Below are 18,963 nucleotides of genomic sequence, written 5' to 3'. Positions count from 1 at the left end.
GGGGTTGTGGCACTCATCTCGCTCTACAGGCCGAGGGAGCTGGCGTTTGTCCACAGACAGCTTCCGTGTCATGTGGCCAGCATGATTAAGCCACCAAGGTACGACTATTATTATTATTCGTCATGAAAACTCATTAGCATTTTAATGTGAATTGCAATTTTTTCCCTTTCAACTTTGGTTGCTATGAATATTATTGTAAAGCAAGTCCCCTGTATGCACACCTTCCCCTAACATATGCATTTTTGTTGTTGTTGATGATGATGATACCCCACCCATCTGACTCAGTTGCCCCAGCCACTATAGGCAGCTTCCAACAAAATATAAAAACACAATGAAATATCAGACATTAAAAGCTGCCTTTAGATGTCTTTGGAAAGTCATATAGTTGTTTATCTCTTTGTTTACCTTTGTAAACATTCTTTTAATAGAGAACTGCATCACAAAATCTGGAGATGTGTGAATTTTGAAGGATGGCTGTGTATCGGTTCTCATACTGTTTCAGAAAGTGCTAGTTTCATAGATTCAGCTTTAAATGCTAACTGAATTGAATCTTGCCCTCACCCATATCTACCACTCACAGGTGGCCCCTGGAAGACTCCCCACAAGGAAATGTGGAGTTTAGATGGAAGTAGGTTCCCCACCCCCAGGGGAATGTAGTAACCAATTAAGTGTGTGTCTGTGATTCTGAGAGAGAGAGAGAGAGAGAGAGAGAGAGAGAGAGAGAGAGAGAGACTTCCCTTGACAACAAAATGGTGCAACGACTACCCACTTCTAGCAATGGAGGCTGGTCCACCAGGGTGAAGCTCCCACCTGCCCACCTGCCTTACTTACAACCAACCTAACTTACAACGAACCAACCAACCCAGCAGGCCAAACTGCCTGTTATCTTCCTCGTCCTTCATCTCAGTGTTGCCTTAGCAGGGAGGAGGATGGGGACAAAGCTGGAATTAGTTGGCTCTGCTTGCCATTGGCTCTGGCTCCACCTATGGCTGACCTCTCTGCCTTTAGCCCTACTAGTCTCAGTGAGCACCAGCTGCCACTGCTTCCTCATAGTAGTGCTCCTCTCCAAAGGTCCAGGTGCCCCTCCTCACCCTCTTCTAACAAACCATTCCACTCCCTCTCCCCAAGTTCTCAATCTTTTTTTATTTTATTTTCCAACGGATGCTCAGCATTTCATGTCCACTGAGTGTGCCAACACCTCCTTTCTCATCTCTCAGTGGCCCTCATGGCTACAACCCTGTTGGAACTTTCAACAGAGCCATTACTGCTACCGGTATTACAAGGATTGATGAAACCTACCTCCAAAGCCACTCACGGCAATGCTAAAAATTCCAATCACCTGGTTTCTGTGTGTCAGTTAGAAATAAACATTACAGCTTATGGAATTAGGATTTTATTGCTATTTTTGTAGGGATTTTGTAGGGATTGGAACCCCAGGTCCTAGCCCAACACTCTAACCACTACACCAGACCAATCCCTGGCCCTGAAGGGAAAAAAATGCAGTAGTGCTCCTAGATTGTAGTAACTAGAGTGGCAGGATTTAAAAGCTCCCCCTTTATCATCGACTTTCCTGATTACTAAATGAATAAAATTGGGGCTGAGTGGGATGAAATCCTCCAATATGAAGCAAAACTAACCAACGCAGACACACACACCCCCACACACACACAAAAGCACCACTGCAGAGCAACAAGAAGGTCTCCCTTAATCCCAACAATTGGCTGATGGCAGCTAGAAATGTTTTCTCTCAAATTCCACAGCTACATCCCTGGAGATGAGCGCAGGGCTTCCAGCCATGTGAACCCACCTTTAGAATTCATGCCTTGGGGCAACACATCGAAGTCAAGCTCAAGCAACCTCAAAGACAGAGAAGGGAAACCACATTTATTTTGTTTAGTATTTTGCTTCTTTTACGTCTTCCACCCACCCACCCGTATTAATCTTAAGACCCTTGGGGAGAACTTGTCTATGGAGTGGCAGATCTAATTTGTGTTTTAGTCTATGTAATTGCTGCTTCAAGCTGCTTCTGCAATAGCTGCCACAGGACGAACGGAGCAGACGCGAGGGAGACATTTCCTCCGCCTCTTTTTGACACTTCAAATGGAAGTGGGGAATGGGACTGATTTAGAGTACAGGGAAGTGAGTACAGAGCGGAATCCTGTGGCAAAACTTATCGCTACCACGGCTACTTCTATTGGACGTTTGTTTGGCGTCAGAGCAAAATATCGCATATGGCAGTTGAGACCAGGAAAGGGGCTTGTTTTAACTTTTGAGACTTTGGAACACACACACACACACACCATCCATTGCAAACAGTTCCAAGCAGACAGTCTAATACTGCGATTAAGATCAAGGGAGTCTGTAGGGAAGCAGCCAGTCTTTCAGGTTTATGCCATGTAGGGCTCTAAACACTGGTGTGTTTACAAACCAACCCAGATGCTTAGAAAGTTGGTGTGAATCTTAATCTGCTTTAGTTTTTTAACATTTGTTTTGTATTGAATTTTTCTTGGTGTTATTGTTTTGTAAACTGCTTTGAGGTTTTCCTTTTTTTACATTCTAGTGGCATATAAATTTTATGAAATGAAATAAATGAATCGGTCACCAATGCAACTGTTCTAAAAACAGGGGTTATATGTGGTCTAAAGGGAGCCCCAGGCAGTAATCTGGGGTCCACTGCATTTTGGACCAATTGAAGTTTCTGAGTCGTCTTCAAAGGCATCCCCAGGCAGAGTGCATTGCAATAATCACATCTGGAAGTAGGAGTGGCCAAGTAATTTCTGTTCGAAAGTGGCCATAGCTGGCAAACCAACTGCAGCTGGAAAGGGGCACTCCTAGTCACTAAGGCCACCACAGCCTCTAGAGATAGTGCTGAATCTGGGACCACCCCCAAGCCACGGACCTGCTAGGAGTATAAAATTTCAAAATCAGCACAGCAGTTAAAAACAATACAGAGCTCAGACAAAGACAGAAAACACCGAACTGAGTCTGCTCCTGTGTGGAGAATATATATATAACCACACTGAGATAAATGTTTTGTGTGTGTGTGTGTGTGTGTTGTAGGAATGCAAATTTCAAAATATTGTATCCAGTGCTTTCTGAATCTAAAATGTGGTGCCCAATTAATGAATGGTGAAATGAGTTGCCTACAGAAACTATACTTCTTTTTTCCCTTTTACTATCTGATTTTGCAGCAGCAAACCCTCTGTTTTGCATTTCTATACTCCTGGGCATTTAATTTATTCTAACATTTAACTCCGCACATAATGGAGTTTTTGCCATTTAAAAGAAGAAAAGGTAGCATGTTTAACAAAGGAAGGGGGTGAGAGTAGAGTGCTGAATGGTGTTGGAGGAAACTTTGCAAAAGAAACATACCACAACTAGCGATGAAATGCAGTCTGCATATCTGAGCAACAAAATCAAAGGGTCTGATTTCTGATATTGGGTGGGTGGGATATTTCTGGGTGGTGTTGGTATGCGTTGTTCTTCAGAATTTGCTACATACCAGGGATGATAGAGTCTTTTGGCCTGGTAGGTCAGAAGTCCCTTACAGAGAACTTCCAAAGTACCTGGCAGCCACTTGGTTGTTGGGTGCTGCTTGGATACCACAGTACAAGGAGCTTTGCCACAGACCTATGCTCAATTAGGGTCGCCCTCAAACTGGCTGCAAAGCTGCCCACATGGCGAGGAAAGTGCAGGCTGAATCTCTCCAGAGGAGGAGGCACCGGCAAAAGCAGCATCGGCGGTAGCTCTGCTATGCCCCGCTACCGCTGCCACTGCTGTGAGGGCTGCAGCAGTGGCGGGGACTTCCCAAGAGGTGAGGCAGAGGGTGGCCCCAGCTCCAAGTTGCTGTTCCTGAGTGCTGCTGCCTTGGATGCTGCTGGCAATCTTCATGTTGGGCATGGCCTCCTCGCAGCAGCCCGACCTAGCCGCAGCATCCAGGGTTGCCGTGCCTCTGTGAGGCCAAGCTCCCCATCATCTGCACTATCATCACACTGACCTACAGGCTCCTCTAACTTCCCATTTCCTCCGTATGTTCTCCCTTCAAGCTTCCACACCTGACAGCCTTGCCTAAGAAAAGGAGTCCAGCCTGGAGATCCTCCTTGCAGCTCCCCAACTCCTGCTGCCCTTTCATGTAACTTGGTTCGAAGGCTTTCTCCACCCTTGACCCCTTTCAAACCATCTCTCTCTCTCTCTCTCTCTCTCTCTCTCTCTCTCTCTCTAAGTGGCAGTTATTGGGTAATGTTTGCAAAAGGACTGAAAGATAATAGAGGTAGGTTAGCCGGTTCCTACCTTTGATATTCCAATGGGCAAGGAGAAGCATTTTTAAGGGAAAGACCTCGAGGAGTGCAAGTAGGATAGCAATAAATAGTTTGGCTACATATAAAGACCTCCATCCACATGGCTAATGTTTATGTACTGTGAAATAATAACAGACTTCTCACAGCATCCCGTTGTTGTTTTTGTGGTGTGTAAATAGGGCATCATCTGGATGAGCCACATGGGTGGAAGTTTTTACATGTACCTAGACAAGCTTGGGAAGAGCAATTTACTAGGTATCCTGGACCCAAGTTGTCCTGAGCTTGGCTTGGTAGCTATGGCACAGGGTTATTGGGAGGACAAAATGTGGTGTTGGGGAACCTTGTATGCCACATTGTATGTCTCCTACCCCCACCCCTTTCCCTTCCTTCCTTCCTTCCTTCCTTCCTTCCTTCCTTCCTTCCTCTTTCTCTCTCAGTGCAGGGTGGGGCAAGCAGTGTGTTTGTGTGGTGTCTGTGTGTGTAACTGAGTGTGCTGAGTGTGCATATGCAAGAGTGTGAAGGTGATGTGGTGGCGGTGGCGGCACATGAGCTGCTGCAAATGTGCCCTCTTTTTGCTGTTCAAAAATATGGCAACCCTATCCAATCACAGGCTGGCAAGGCTGCTTTCTGCAGGGATCAGCTCAGCAATCAAGTTCCTGTACTTTTTATATTCATATCCCACCTTCCAAGGATCTCAAAGTGGTTTGCTCCCTCTACATTTTATGCCCACAACAACCCTGTGAGGTAGAGTGGGCTGGGGAACTGTGACAAGCCCAAGATTGTCCGTCTTCATAGCTGAGCAGTGATTTGAACCCAGATCTCCTAGGTCCCACTCCAACACTAACCAATACAGGTCTGCTAGCTGTGAATCATCTGAGCTTCTGTGAAAATTTGCTCTAACATGCCCTTTTTTGGATTTAAATGCAAGCAACAAAACAAAACATACACATACGCACGCACGCACGAAAGCACTATAGCATTCTGTTCTTCCATTCACATCAAATTACATCTTGTTGCAAATTTAACATCAATGGAATGATATGAAAGACATCTAGACACATCTGCTACCTCTGATTAGGCAGCCAAGAACAAGGTTTGTCACTCAAAGTTTCCCCCTCAGTCTGGTTTTAAGGGATCTTTCATCAGAAAGTTCAAGTATGGGAAGGGCTCATGACATTAAAACGTCCTTCAAAGAAGAAAAGGAAGAAAATATTCTATTCCAATATTACGGGGGTAGGGGGGGGAGAGATTGAAACATCTTAAAATCTGAATTCATCCCAAATGTGTTCAGGATGACACTTTCCGTGAAGCTTTCACTGCAGGGTTTTTGCCAACATGAGTTCATTTCTGAAGGACAATTAGACTGTGGCTTATTAAGGAATATTTAATTCAGCCTCTCTGTGGTGCCTGTTCCATCTTTCTCTTATTTGTAATAAACACAATCAAATAAAGAAAATGCTTAGGGAAATTAGAGGAATCAGAGGTAGGATGTAACAAGGGAAGAAGCAAAGACTCAGAGTGAGGGGGGGAGGACGAAACAATTTGTGGCCCATGGAAAGGCCCAGCTTAAACAGAAAGTCTTTATATCTCTTCACGGAGGGGAAAGCCAATGACCAGCCTGGATAAGTCACTCCATTACCCAGAAACCCTTTATTGCCGGAGGAGATGCCCACCAGACAGGGCATCTGCCCGTCACAGGATGGTGGTCCTCCACACCTAATCCCAGAATATTCCAACAATTCACTGGCCACCAGTTAGCCACCAAGCTAAGGTTGCGTTCATTCACATGGCAGTTTATTCTGTTTACGTGTATATATATATATATATATATATATATATATATATATATATATATTGTAACCTTTAAGTTCCACCTCACATTTGAGCTTTCCCACGCTGTAAAAGGCACTTCTGGAAATATAGCGAAACATAGTGCAAGTTTAGTACTCATTTTCATGTTACTCGCTTCCGGGGGCGGGGAGGGGGGCTGTTTTAAAATAATCTGAAAATGCATGCTGAACTTGCTCTATATTCCACCATAGTTCTGGGCCTTTATATTGTGTGAAAGCTCAGACAGAATGTGGAAATTAACAGTAAAGGAAAAGTTGTAAGAATGGAATGAACTGCCACATAGATGTGGCCTGAATCAAAGGTTCTGGCCGTGGTGCACAAAGTCCTACACAGCTTTGGCCACAAAACCTTAAAAAAATAACCTCACCCCTTATATACCCAACCAATCACTGTGTCCACATTCTTCAGTATGATATGTAGGAACCAGGCACCTATCCTTTGCAACCCCTTCACACTGCACATCAGTCAGGCCCTGTCTCTCTTATTTTCTTGGAACCTATAAAAGACCTTTGTTTGCGATGCAGTCTTTTTAACCGAAGGTATTTACCCCAGTCTGTCTGTGTCTGACTTGACATAGTGAATCACTTTGGGATGGTTCATGGGAAGCAATTCATAAGTGAAAGAAAGAAACATACCTCTCACGCTGCATGACATGCCTGTGCTGGGGGACAGAAAGCCCCAGGAACAGAGAGTCTTTTGCTTTTTTTCCAAGCAGCTGGAGGTTTAGTGTTACAGCCTGCTCTGCTAACCTACTGTTCAAAGGTAAAATTTGCATAAATTACTCCACCCACTTTTGCTTCAGGCTTCGCCCACTACTGGCATGTGGCCCCTGGAAGGCTTCCCTCGGGGTTGAAAAGGTTCTGCATTGGACACAGCAGACAACACAGTGATTTCCAAGCAGCTCTTGTTTATTCTCAGGCTGGAACAGAAGTGAGCTGAAGGGCTCAGCAGCCTGCTTATATAGAACTCAGCTACAAAGCAACAGTAACAACTTTCTATAGTTACCCAATCCCTGAACGTCACTTTTCAATCCCTCATTTGCATGTGCGGACCTGAGTGAAAACTGCAGCAGAATGAACTATATACACACACCCCTAGTGGCCTAGGGTGAGAACGTCAATACATAACAAGTACCATGGGTAGACCTTGTCTGGAACTCTCTGATCCTGAGGTTGCTGTACAGGAAAAAGGCTTGTTCATCATTACTATTTTCTTAACACTTTGTTCTCAGAACCCCATGCCTGACCAGGGCTTGCAAACGTTTAAAAGTCCCCCTCCCCCGCCCCACTCTGCAGTAGTGATCGCTGATCAATGGAGCCTGCAGCCATCAAGCAAGGAAAAGAAAATTGGCGGAAGCTTCCTTCCCTTTAGCAGCAGAGACAGCAAGCTGCACTCTCAAAAAAATAAATCAGACCAAAAAGGGCAAGAGAGCTCACTAACAAATTAGACTACACCAGTCCTGTAAACTCTTCCTTGCCCTGCTGCGAGGAGATAGCTTAAAATAAAAAAAACCCCAGAGTTCGTTATAACTAGCAGTATTTTGTCCCACCTCATAAAAATTTGACACAGTTGGAGGTGAACTAATTGAGACAGTGTGGAGATAACGGCATCGAAGGGATTTCAAATGTAATTAAAGAGTGATCAGGAAAAGGGGCCCGGCATTGGAAAGAAGAATGCTGAGAGCTAGGAGAGCACATAAAGGTTCAAAGCCCATTCCAAAAGTGACCTTTAATAAGAACGAACAAGTACACATTAAACTGAAGCAAAAATGCCCTTAAACGCTTTGATGGAGAAAGTCCACACAATCATCAGCTCAGGAAGAATGAAAATGTGAAAACTCTTAATATGGGTTCTTAATACTTAAACCTTTTATGGGATATTGAACTGACTCAAGGATTGCTGAGCCTGTTGCAGCATCTAGGGTTGGGGGAAGAAATTCTATTAAGTCTGCATTTAAAGGTGAAATTACTTAATTTGCAATTTCTGGAACAGAACGCAAAGCCACACTTTGAAACTGACATTTCTCCAAATTTTGCAATGCTGTTTTCTGGCCAAGTAATGCGTACAAAAATGCATATACAATGGTACCTCCGGTTATGCATGGGATCCGTTCCGGAGCTACGGTCGGATCCTGAGGAATTCTCAACCGGAGGTGCCTGTTCTGCACCTCTGCGTATGCGTGCAGTGTGTAGAGCACATCTACGCATGTGCATGCGGTGAAACCCAGAAAAATACTTCCAGGTTTGCCGTGTGCGTAACCCAAAGGATACACAACCAGAGGTGTGCATATCCAGAGGTATCACTGTACTAAGGTAAAGTCTGCATAAAACACAGCTATTAGTGAAAATAGAAGAAAAAATATTACAGAAAAGTGTTTTGCAAAAATGTTTATATTTGCAAGATTGCATACAAAAATGTGAATATTGGGAGAAATTTACGCTGAAATGCTGAATTTTCATGAGGACTTTATTGCAAACTAATATGGAAATATGGAGAGCTGAACTTAAATAATTCTTTTTCTTCTTCTTTTTTTTACAAATTGATCCATCTCTATAAGTGTTATAGGTTTGTAGAGAATTGTTTTATGGAACCAGAGGCAATATGCCTCTGAATACCAGCTTCTGGAGAGTAACTGTGGAACATGGATCTTGCCTTTGTGTCTTGCACTAAAATGAGACACTTGGCTGGTCACTGTAGGGGGAAAGGATGATGAATTAGGTGACCCTACAGCCTGATCCAGTGAGGCTCCACTTACATTATGAACCTAGGAAGCTGCCTTACACCATATTGAACCATTGGTTCATCTAGCCCAGTACTGTCTACCTTAATGGATAGCAGCTTTCCAGGATTTCTATCAGAATTCTCTCTGCTACTGCTACCTTGAGATTCTGGGGGACTGTATCTGGGACCTTCTGCACACAAAGCAGATACTTTGCCAATGAGCTAAAGCCCTTTCTTGAGCATCACTGGAGGCTGACACCATTGCAACTTCAGCCACCGCTTTTGTGAGGCACAATACAATCATTTGCAGTAGATTTGGGAGAGGCAAAATGAAGCACAGTACTTTCTCATAATGCATAAGTGAGCTGTGGAAGCCGCTGCTATGAAACAAGGTGATGGCCAATGGCTTCTACTGCTTTAAAAGGGGAGATGACAAATTAATGGAAAAGAACTATTAATAGCAACCAGCTATCATAGCTAAGTGGAACCTTTAATTGGAAAAGCAGTATGCCACCAAAATGCCTGTTGCTGGGAACAAGCACTGCAGGAAAGACAGGTGTCCTCGTTTTGTGAGCTTCCCACAGGCATCTGATTGGCCTCTGTAGGAAACATGGTTTTGGGGTAGAGGCTAATTGGCCTGATCCAGCAGCCCAGCTATTATATATTTATACAAAGTCACAAGAAGCTCAGAATTTCAGCCCCATTCTTTTCCACAGGTCAGATTCAGCCCTTGGTCTAATTTCATGTGGCGATCAGAGCATCACCCTATTTTCAAAAGTGTTCTGCAAGCTATGAGTTCAGATCTCTGGCAAGAATGAGCTGTTCATTGCCCAGCAGTTCTCTGGGCAAGAAGAGGAAAACAGGAAGGAAGTTGGGAAAATGGAGTTGTAGAGAGAACTCCTTTTGGAACAAAGGAATATGCCTTAAGTCAGATCATTGGTCCATCTACCTCAGTATTGTCGGCACCAACTGGCAGCAGCTCTCCAGGGTTTCAGACAGGAGACCCTCCCAGTCCCACCTGCAGAACTCAGGGATTGAGCATGGGACCTTCTGCATGCAAAACAGATTCCCCACCACTGAGCTATGGTCTTTTCCATACTTGGCACCACCCATCACTGGATTCAGTCCCATCAACACCTGGTAAACAGCCCCCAACAGATTCCCACCCCCGTGGAGTGGGGGGAAAGTTGCCCATCCCTGCTTTTAGGGAAATATGACACTGATTTGTGGACACAAGTTTTCATTTGTATCTCACCAACCTACTTCAAACAATTCCTGCAATTATATGCTTTTGGTAGCTTTGACCAAACATCAACTCTCTCCTTTACCTTTTTTATTATATATATAACTACAGCTTGGTCTGTTTAAAAAAGGAGACACAGTTTATTTGATTTGCCTCTGTGAGTAAAAGATTCTTCACAATCATAGCTAACAAATTTGCAATAAAAGTTTGTGGGACAGAGAAAGAAAATACAAAACATTGTGATTATTATATGAATTTCAGTAAACGTACAAATCAACTGCCCCAACTGGAAAGATTATATTTATATTGAACTGTTATCTCTTTTTCTCTCCCCCCCCATATATTGTGATTGATCTGCATTTATCAGCGCCATTGCATTTACTGTTTCTCTCCCCCCCCCCCTTTATAGCTCCTATTTATCTAGATAATGTAGTATTTGTGCAAAGGAACTATATTATTTACTCTTCTTCTTTTCTGTTCAAAAATTTATTGTGCATTAAAAATGAAAGACATTTTATGCCCTGAAATTCCTCTGAAGCTGCCATAAAATTATATTGAGATATGCATATTTGTTTGTTAGCAATATTACTCCATTCAATCAAGAAGTCTAAGCAAATCTGTTTTCCCATCACCACAATTGATGTGGCACAAGAGATTAACAGAGATTTCTTCTAATCCATACAAAGCTCTGAAAAACGTTAATAAACTACAAGGCTGAAGACTAAGAATTCAATGTACCAAAGTGTAATGTACCTAAATGCAGTAGTGCTGAAAATGTGAGAGCTATTGCTTAAGACCACCATGTTTAGTTGAAGGCACAAACTCATATCACCTGCCTGACAAGTGGGATGGAAGTACATAGGCTTGTATTCAGTGTAGTGCAGCTAAGTAGCTGTCCCAGCAGTGCAAAAATTTCAGTGTGCAGAATGGGTCTTTCCTTCCTCTCCTCTCTGTGTGCCCCCTTTAAATCCCCCACAACCCTCCAAAACAGAACTGGGGAGGTTGCAGGGCATGCATGGGGGGGGGGGAGAGGGTGAAAGTCCTATTGCACAAGCATAAATCCTTGCACTGATAGGACAAGGGAGTTGGATACCACCCATATTTCATATGTAGACATTTGTAGAGCATAACTAGAAACATCAGGCAACTGGGAACTACATGGAATTGGGTGCCTCAACCCCTTTCAGACAACTGTGCTCAATATGAAATCATAGGGTGGCGTTAGAATGGTGATATGATATTTTGGGTGGGGGAGGGAAAGCATTTCCCTGCACCCGCTTTGAACACATGAGTAAGCCTTGAAGAGGGCTCAAGTTGCTGTGGAATGTGAATGGGGATGCACATAAATGGCATCCACACTAGGATGTTTATTAGGAACCATATTTACACATTGTTTAAAATAAAAGGACATAAAAATAGGGGGAAACTATAATACTCTAAAACTCCCAAAGTCTTTTTTTTTTTTTTTTAAGTTTTAAAGGCCTGGGAAAATTCCTGGCATCTCTGGTGAAAAATGGATTTTGAAGCAGATGACTGGAAAGGCCTGAGACCCCAGGGGGCCAATAAACAAGTGAATTGCAAGGACAAATGGTCTGATCTAGCACAAGGCAGTTTCCTTTGCTCCCAGTTTCTTGACTCATCAGTTTAAAATTATCAGGTATCAGTAGGTGATGGGGGAAATACCTACTTTAAATCACAGAGGGCCAGACACTCCAGAGAAGACAACACTAGTGAGACCCCAATGGCACTATACATTTAAAGCAACATCATATTCCTTAAGCAGGCATGGCTTCTCCAAAAGAATCCTTGGAATTGTCCTTTGTTAGGAAGCTACTATTCCCTTCACAGAGCTGCAATTCCCAGAGTTCTCGTGCTAAGCTGTTTGGTGCTTCAAACATCAAAGTACCGGTAAGGACCTTTAATTGATCCTGGAAAACAACTGTGAACCAGTACAGTTGACAGACCTATGACTAGTGTCTATACTAGGAATCAGAGACCTGTATCTCTCAAGATATTTTTTTGAACTCCCATTGGCCATGCTGGTGAGGGCTTGTAAGAGCTGGAGTCCAATAATGTCTTAAAGAACACTGGTTTCTTACCAGTGTTCCTTACTGTATGGTGGGTTTAGCTTCTGCTGTTGAGAATCTAATTCTAATTTTGGATTTCCAGAGGTGTTTAACAACCAATCCTTCTCAGGGAACTCTGGGAATTGTGGCTCTTGGAGTGGAATAGGGAGTCTCCTAACAACTCACAGCACCCTTAAACTATGGATTTCTTTAAACAAAAAATAGCTGTTTAAAGTGTTACAATGTAGCTTTAAGTGTATAGTCTGGACAGGGCCTCAGACTTGGTAAAAGGAAGTTTTGATACACTCCTAAGCAAGCAAAAAAGCTCTGAATGGTCATAAATAAACCAGCAGTCACTGCTGTTCTGCTAAATGTTAGGATTTTATACAAAATAGATTACAAGGTTGCCTTTCTGGAAATATCACAAGGAGCTAAATTTTTTAAAAGGGAACTCACTAATCAGATCTGTTAACAAAATGTTAGTCTTTGAAGGGGGAAAAGCCTTACATACGTTGCCTCTAATTCACTTTATATGTTTAAAGAACTCTTCAGCATTCACTTTGATCAGCAAGCAACATCCCCCCCCCCATCCCTTAGGGTGGGGAAAAACAAAACAAACCTCAAAGCATGACCTCACTGAATATGTACATGCTGGTCCTACCTATATAGGGATATAGGAAGCTGCTATATACCGTTAGACTGATGGTACATCTAGCTCAGTATTGTCTACACTGTCTGGCAGCAGCTGTCCAGGATTTCAGGCAGGGTTCACTCCCGGCCCCACCTGGAGATACTAGGGATTGAACCTGGGATCTTCTGCATGCAAAGCAGATGCTCTACCACTGAGCTATGTCCCATACCTAACAGAATGATGCCACATTAATCAACACTTTATTGTTTTGTGGGGCACATCTCTTTTGCTAGATTTGTACCTGCCTGGGTGCTAAGATCCTCAGGTGAGCACCATCCCATCAACATCAGAAGCACGACTGACGGTAACACAATTCCCTCCCAAGAGAGGTCAGACTGGCTCCCTCCTTGTTATCCTTCTGCCAGCAGGCTAAGACCTTCCTGTCCCAACAGGCCTTTGAAAACTAAGGTACAAATGATGACGACGACGATGATTTCCCCATCCATCTGACTGGGTTGCCCCAGCCACTCTTGGTGGCTTCCATCATATACAGAAACATACTAAAACATCAAACATTAAAAACTTCCCCATACAGGGCTGCCTTCAGATGTCTTCTAAAGGTTGTCATAATGCTTACTATGGGGCTGCTGTCAGGGCAAACTATACTTTAATGCTGGTTCTAAATGTGTTCAGCTCTATTTTAATTATTGTTTTTTAACTCACTTGGTTTCATTGCTTTCTATTTTATAATGTTCTTTTTAGATGTTGTATCAGTGTAAAAGGTGGAGTATAAATAAATATGTGGTGATGATGATGATGATGATGATGATGATATTGTAAGTTGCCTTGAATCCCAACTTGGGAGAAAGGCAGGATATAAATATATCTAATAATCATAGTCTGTTCTATTTGGGATGGTTTTTATGTGTTTTTTTTTAATTTTTTTACATATTCTATTGTTGTAACCTGCCTTGGAAACTTATAGTGAAGGTTGGGTGACCTAAATAAATATTTGTGTACCATTTTCGCCACAAGATTGTGCACAAAATTACTCACAATGTGACAAATGAATGAAAAGCATGACAATTCCTAACAATTCTAAATAATCAACATATCCATAAGAATATACCACCACCCCAATCACATCTGATGTTGTGGTGTGTTAACAACAAATTATCAAATAAATTGTGGTAGTTGATCTTAAAGAACTAATGGTTCAATATAGTGCTCTCTGGAAATACCTTTCCTTTCTCTAAAAAGACTTCCAAAACATATGGGAAAGCAGAAACAACATTTTTTGTTTATCAAAATGGATGCTATCAAAATGGATGCTTATCAGTAGTTGTTTGCGTATATTTATCTATGTCTTGGGTATTACTGAAAGAAGCCATGTAATGTAATTTTCTACAATTCATCTGTGAAAATACAATCAGGCTTCTCAACCTTATAATTAGAGAAAAACCTGCTGAGGATAAATTGAATGCATTAAGAAATTAACATACCAGTAAATGACTGATCATTACAATTTACAAAATTTGCATTTCTAGGAATTCTATCAAAAGAGGAACTATATCTTGTTATTTGAGGTTTTCCATCTGGAAGAGTCAGTAGTCTAAGATCTTCCTAGTAAAACCCTTACAGCATTTCAACAGGTGCACTAAAAATTGTGACTATTATCTGCAATGATCTAACTATATGTTGCCTCTATTGAAGCACATAGAATGTGGGATATCTCCACTATTTGTTCCAATTACTGTATTGTATCATTATTTATTAAAATCTTACGGACAGATGGTTTTGAACACACCATGCTCAAATCTAACAATGCATATTGCATTGTATTGTATTTGTGAAGACTTCCACACTGATTGATCAAGTGAATGAGATAGCATAGAATGTTCACAAACAATTCAAATGCTAAGAAAGCTGTAAACTTTGTAGATTAATCAGTCTATTTTGCATATGAATTATAATTGTAACTTAGCATGTTTCTACCAATACTGATTTCTTCTCTGACTTTAATATTTTTAAACAAATATAAAAATGCCATAATCAACTGTTGAAAAATAACCCATACACAGTGTTCACAAAGGTGTTGAAAAACAGCTTAACCTCTGTTCTTTCAGTGCCCTCAGCAATGGTCCTCAATCCCTATCAATAGTGAGAAAAAAAAGAAAGCGTTGCAAAACATCCAAATGAATCAGTTGTGTGATGTGAGTCCCTACCATATTACACCTATGCAGGTTGAGGCTGCAGTATCAGGTTCTCCCAGGACATTCACTGGGCCTGTTTTGACCCAGTAGAAAGTAGGAGGTTCATGAGAAGAGTTCAGGTTCCCACAGAAATAATAAGATGAAGTAAAGTGGGGTCAAGCAAGGCAAGCTAGAACAGGTCACACAGTAAGACAAGTTCCATGACACAAGGCAAGATAAGGATTCAGAATGGACAACTCAACATGGAGCTTCAGATAAAGCAAGTTTTGAATGTTGCAAGAGGTAAGGCAGGTCAGTCTGAATGGTTAGCTTTTCCCTGAGTGAGAAGAGTATCTTTAGTTGAAGGGGCCTTGCCTGTTTCAACACCAGGGCTTTTTCCCAGCAGCTCAGGTGGGCGCCATTGCCATTCTAAGATAAGGTTACCAGATTCCCCCCCCCCCAATGAATCCGGGGACACTTTTCAACTTCCTACTAAATAGATGGATTTTGTCAGGGGACTGATTTGTAAATCCAGGGACTGTCCCCGGTAAACGGAGACGTCTGGTAACCTTATTCTAAGAGAACAACAACAACAACAAAAAGAGTTCCCCACCTCTCTTTCTAGAAAAATAGCACTGTTCAACACCAAATGATCTGCAAACAGGAAAGAAGGTAGCTCTGCTGGATCTTCTAGACTGGTGTCATAAGAGGTTGAGAGTAGTGATGTGACCTCACCAAGCTGTAGAGGTACTAGCAAAATGACCTTTTCCTGTGCCAGAACTTCTGTTCCAGCAGGGACTACTGTGGCAATGCCATGGACTGGCTGGATGCAGAGGAATGGTGGGAGGCACCAGCTGGGGAAGCCCCCCCCCCAAGGGAAGAAGGCTCAGAGCCAGGAGGTGGTAGGGTGACAAACAGTGGTCAGAGGGAGAAGAGGGAGCAGACTGTAGGAAGGAAGTGTCAGAAGCTGAAGAGGTAAAGTGAGCAGGAAGGAACTGTGGCAGAGCACAGTCCAGAATCAGAGGCAGAAGAGGAGGTGTCCAGGAGGCAGAGATGAGGTAGGCTGCTGAAGAAGCAATGGGGGTATCCCTTTCCTGTCATGACCAGCTCCCCCTCCTAGTCTCATAGAACAAGAAGAGGTATGAGGAGGGAGGAGCAAAGACAGAGCCTTAAATTGCTTGGGGAGGATCCAAGGGAGGAGGAGCAAGGGAACTGTTGGAAGGTGAGGACCTTCAGTCCCCACAACTGCCTCATAGGAGAAAGATTTACTAGATAAGTTGCTGTGCTCCACTAGGCCTGGCCTAGTGAGTCGACCTTGTTTCCTTCAATAAAGAGTTAACAACATTGACACTGTGTGATTTATTGCTGGCCTGCTCATGGCAGGCTGGCTCTGAGGACAAGTACTCTCTTGAGTCTTCCTCCAAATCATGTCCCCAGCTGTTGAGGAAGTAGACTCAAACTTCAATATCATGAGAGCCCCTTATTATTATTTTATTCATTGCTTTGTACAAAAAGAAAAGTGCCCCAAGCTACCTTAAAATGAAATCCAAACAGATAGAACTGACTGCTAAGAACAGACAAGTTTACCTATTTTGATTTCACTAAATTTCTTGTTTTTCCCAAGTCTCAAGTTCAGTTCATTGCATTTTCACATCAATTAGCACTTGCCAAGCTAATCAGCCAGAGTGAAGCTGATAACACTTTAAAGGTGAAGAACAAGGATACCTATACTTGTCTCAATTATTTTAAGGTAAGAAATAGCAGGATACAAACCTGCTGCTCCCCCCTCTCCCTTGACACCAATGTGGATTTTTGAGCTTTCGTTTGCCTATAAAAATGTATTTCCCTAATATAGATTGTGGAGGGAAGTGAATCCTTTATACTTCCCCCATAAAAGCACCCCCCCATCCACAAATGTTCAGGCTTAATTCACTGTGGAAGAGCTCACATACCTGAAATGTTTACCTGCATGTGTCAAAAGGGGGCAACATTATAGCTGCTTTTAAATTCTGCATAGGAGTGAAAGGGGAACACAGAGCTTCATTTTATAGAGTGGCTCAGGAACACTATCATAGGCTGAGCTTGACAGAGAACAAAACCACTCAGAAACAGGAATAAAAAAAGAAGAAGCAAAGACACAAGGGGTGTTTAGGGGCCCATCTACAAACCTAACGTTTTTGCACAAATTTGTGGGGGGTGTTGAAGAACTATATCACAAAATTAAGAGAAGGGTGAATTTCTTAGGATATCTGCATTTCAGTCTGTGTATTATTTCAGGAAATGTGGATTAGGTAGTTTTGCATTAAAACATGAGCCTACTTTCTCCTCCACCCATATCTATTGCAAGTTACTTTTGAATGTTCTCTTAGTTTCAAAGGTGGCTTGTGATATGGTCATGGCAAGGGGGGGGGGCTGCTGTTCAAGAAACGTAAACCCAAACATCCACTCAGGTAGACAGAACTAGATGTACATTCTTTTGGATCCCAGATGAAAAACAGCACAATAGCAAGGAATTAAATTCACCTTGGAATTAATTTTGGTTTAGGTTTGAGGTGCAAATACCAGTGTGACTTGACTAGGAAATTTTCTTAGTTGCAAAGGTTCATAGCAGCATGAATTGATTTAGAAGTTTAGCAAGGGGTGAAGACTGGTATTATTATTATTATTATTATTATTATACTCCTTTCAACATTATATACTTGCAGATTTGGGTGGGGGAGTCAATGCTCAGAGAGCTGAAGAACCACCATACACTCTTGAATATTTCTTCTATCAGGTGATCTGTGGGCCACCTCTCACACTGCATGATTTAGCAGTTGATACTAGTAAGATATTTTAGGTACATATCTAAACATGTAAAGTGCAAATGTGTACAGCCGTTGGCTATAGCTTCCTGTACTGTGTGAAACTGAACACTTTAATTGGATTAAGCCCACAGGAAACCTTGGACTGGTCATGACATGAAGGTTCCATCGTGAAACAATCCTATAGGTATGAATGTGCCTGGGTGCAAATTGTCCTTTGTCTGAGATATGTGTTCCTCCTACACTGAGCAGAAGATTGGATTAGATTCTCTTTAAACCTTTCTGAATCGCGCCCATGGGTCACATAGTTGATGAGGGCCACACTGTTCACATATCCAATAACTTTATGTGGCATTTTACACTTCAGCCAAAGACTTCTTAAGGTTGCCATATGCCCTCTTTTTCCAGTACACTTCCTCTTTTCCAATGGGCATGTAAAATGAGAGCATCATAGCGATTCGTAGTTAAAAGCAGAAGTTGGCAAATGTATCCTCTTTTTTGCTCTTTAAAATATGGCAACCCTAAACTAGAATGTAACTCTGTAAAGAATCATGATTTTGCATTACTAGGCAGGGGCAGCACACCCCGTTTCACCACCTACCATTGGCTCCTGCACTGGCCATAGCTGTCAACTTTTCCCTTTTCTTGTGAGGAATCCTATTCAGAATAAGGAAATTTCCCTTAAAAATGGGGGGGGGGATTGACAGATATGGCACTGGCAGGGAAGAGGGGCAGGCATTAGTGCCCATTTCAGGTGAGATCTTGGTGAGTTCTTGGCCAAAATGGGCGCCAATGCTGTCACCACTTCTCTACCACTGCCGGTGCCACCTCAGTGGCTTCCACCACCTGAGATGGAAGCCTCATCCTCACCTAATGGCTGGGCCACTCTGTTGCTAGCCATGTCTACTCAGAAGTAAATCCTGTCTGAAAGACCACCTGCCCACATTCAGATGTGCAAGATCACTTACAACATCTGGGGAAATTTCTCAGTCTATGAATTATTACAGGGTGATAAGCCCAAAATGGGCATTTCCCACAATTGCCTCATACAGGTACTATAGAATGCCATTCCCTCTGCCATACATGAAGCAGCAACCATCAATTGCTTCAGGAGTCTTGTAAATGAACTGCCTTTCAGCTCAGGCTTTTCCTGACTC

The 18,963-nt window shown here is 42.6% G+C and overlaps 1 protein-coding gene and 1 non-coding gene across 15 annotated transcripts in view; both read right to left on the bottom strand.

Annotated features, from left to right (window-relative positions):
• The window catches only part of TENM1 (teneurin transmembrane protein 1), a 379,169-nt gene that overhangs the window by 252,659 nt on the left and 107,547 nt on the right, over positions 1-18,963 (bottom strand). The gene's annotated exons all lie outside the window — the stretch shown is intronic.
• On the bottom strand, positions 12,965-13,036 carry TRNAA-UGC. Its single transcript has one exon. It is a non-coding gene; the product is annotated as a tRNA-Ala (tRNA).

Source organism: Lacerta agilis, chromosome Z (genome assembly GCF_009819535.1).
Source record: "Lacerta agilis isolate rLacAgi1 chromosome Z, rLacAgi1.pri, whole genome shotgun sequence".
Taxonomy (NCBI): Eukaryota; Metazoa; Chordata; class Lepidosauria; order Squamata; family Lacertidae; genus Lacerta; species Lacerta agilis.
This window is presented reverse-complemented; position numbering and strand designations above follow the sequence as displayed.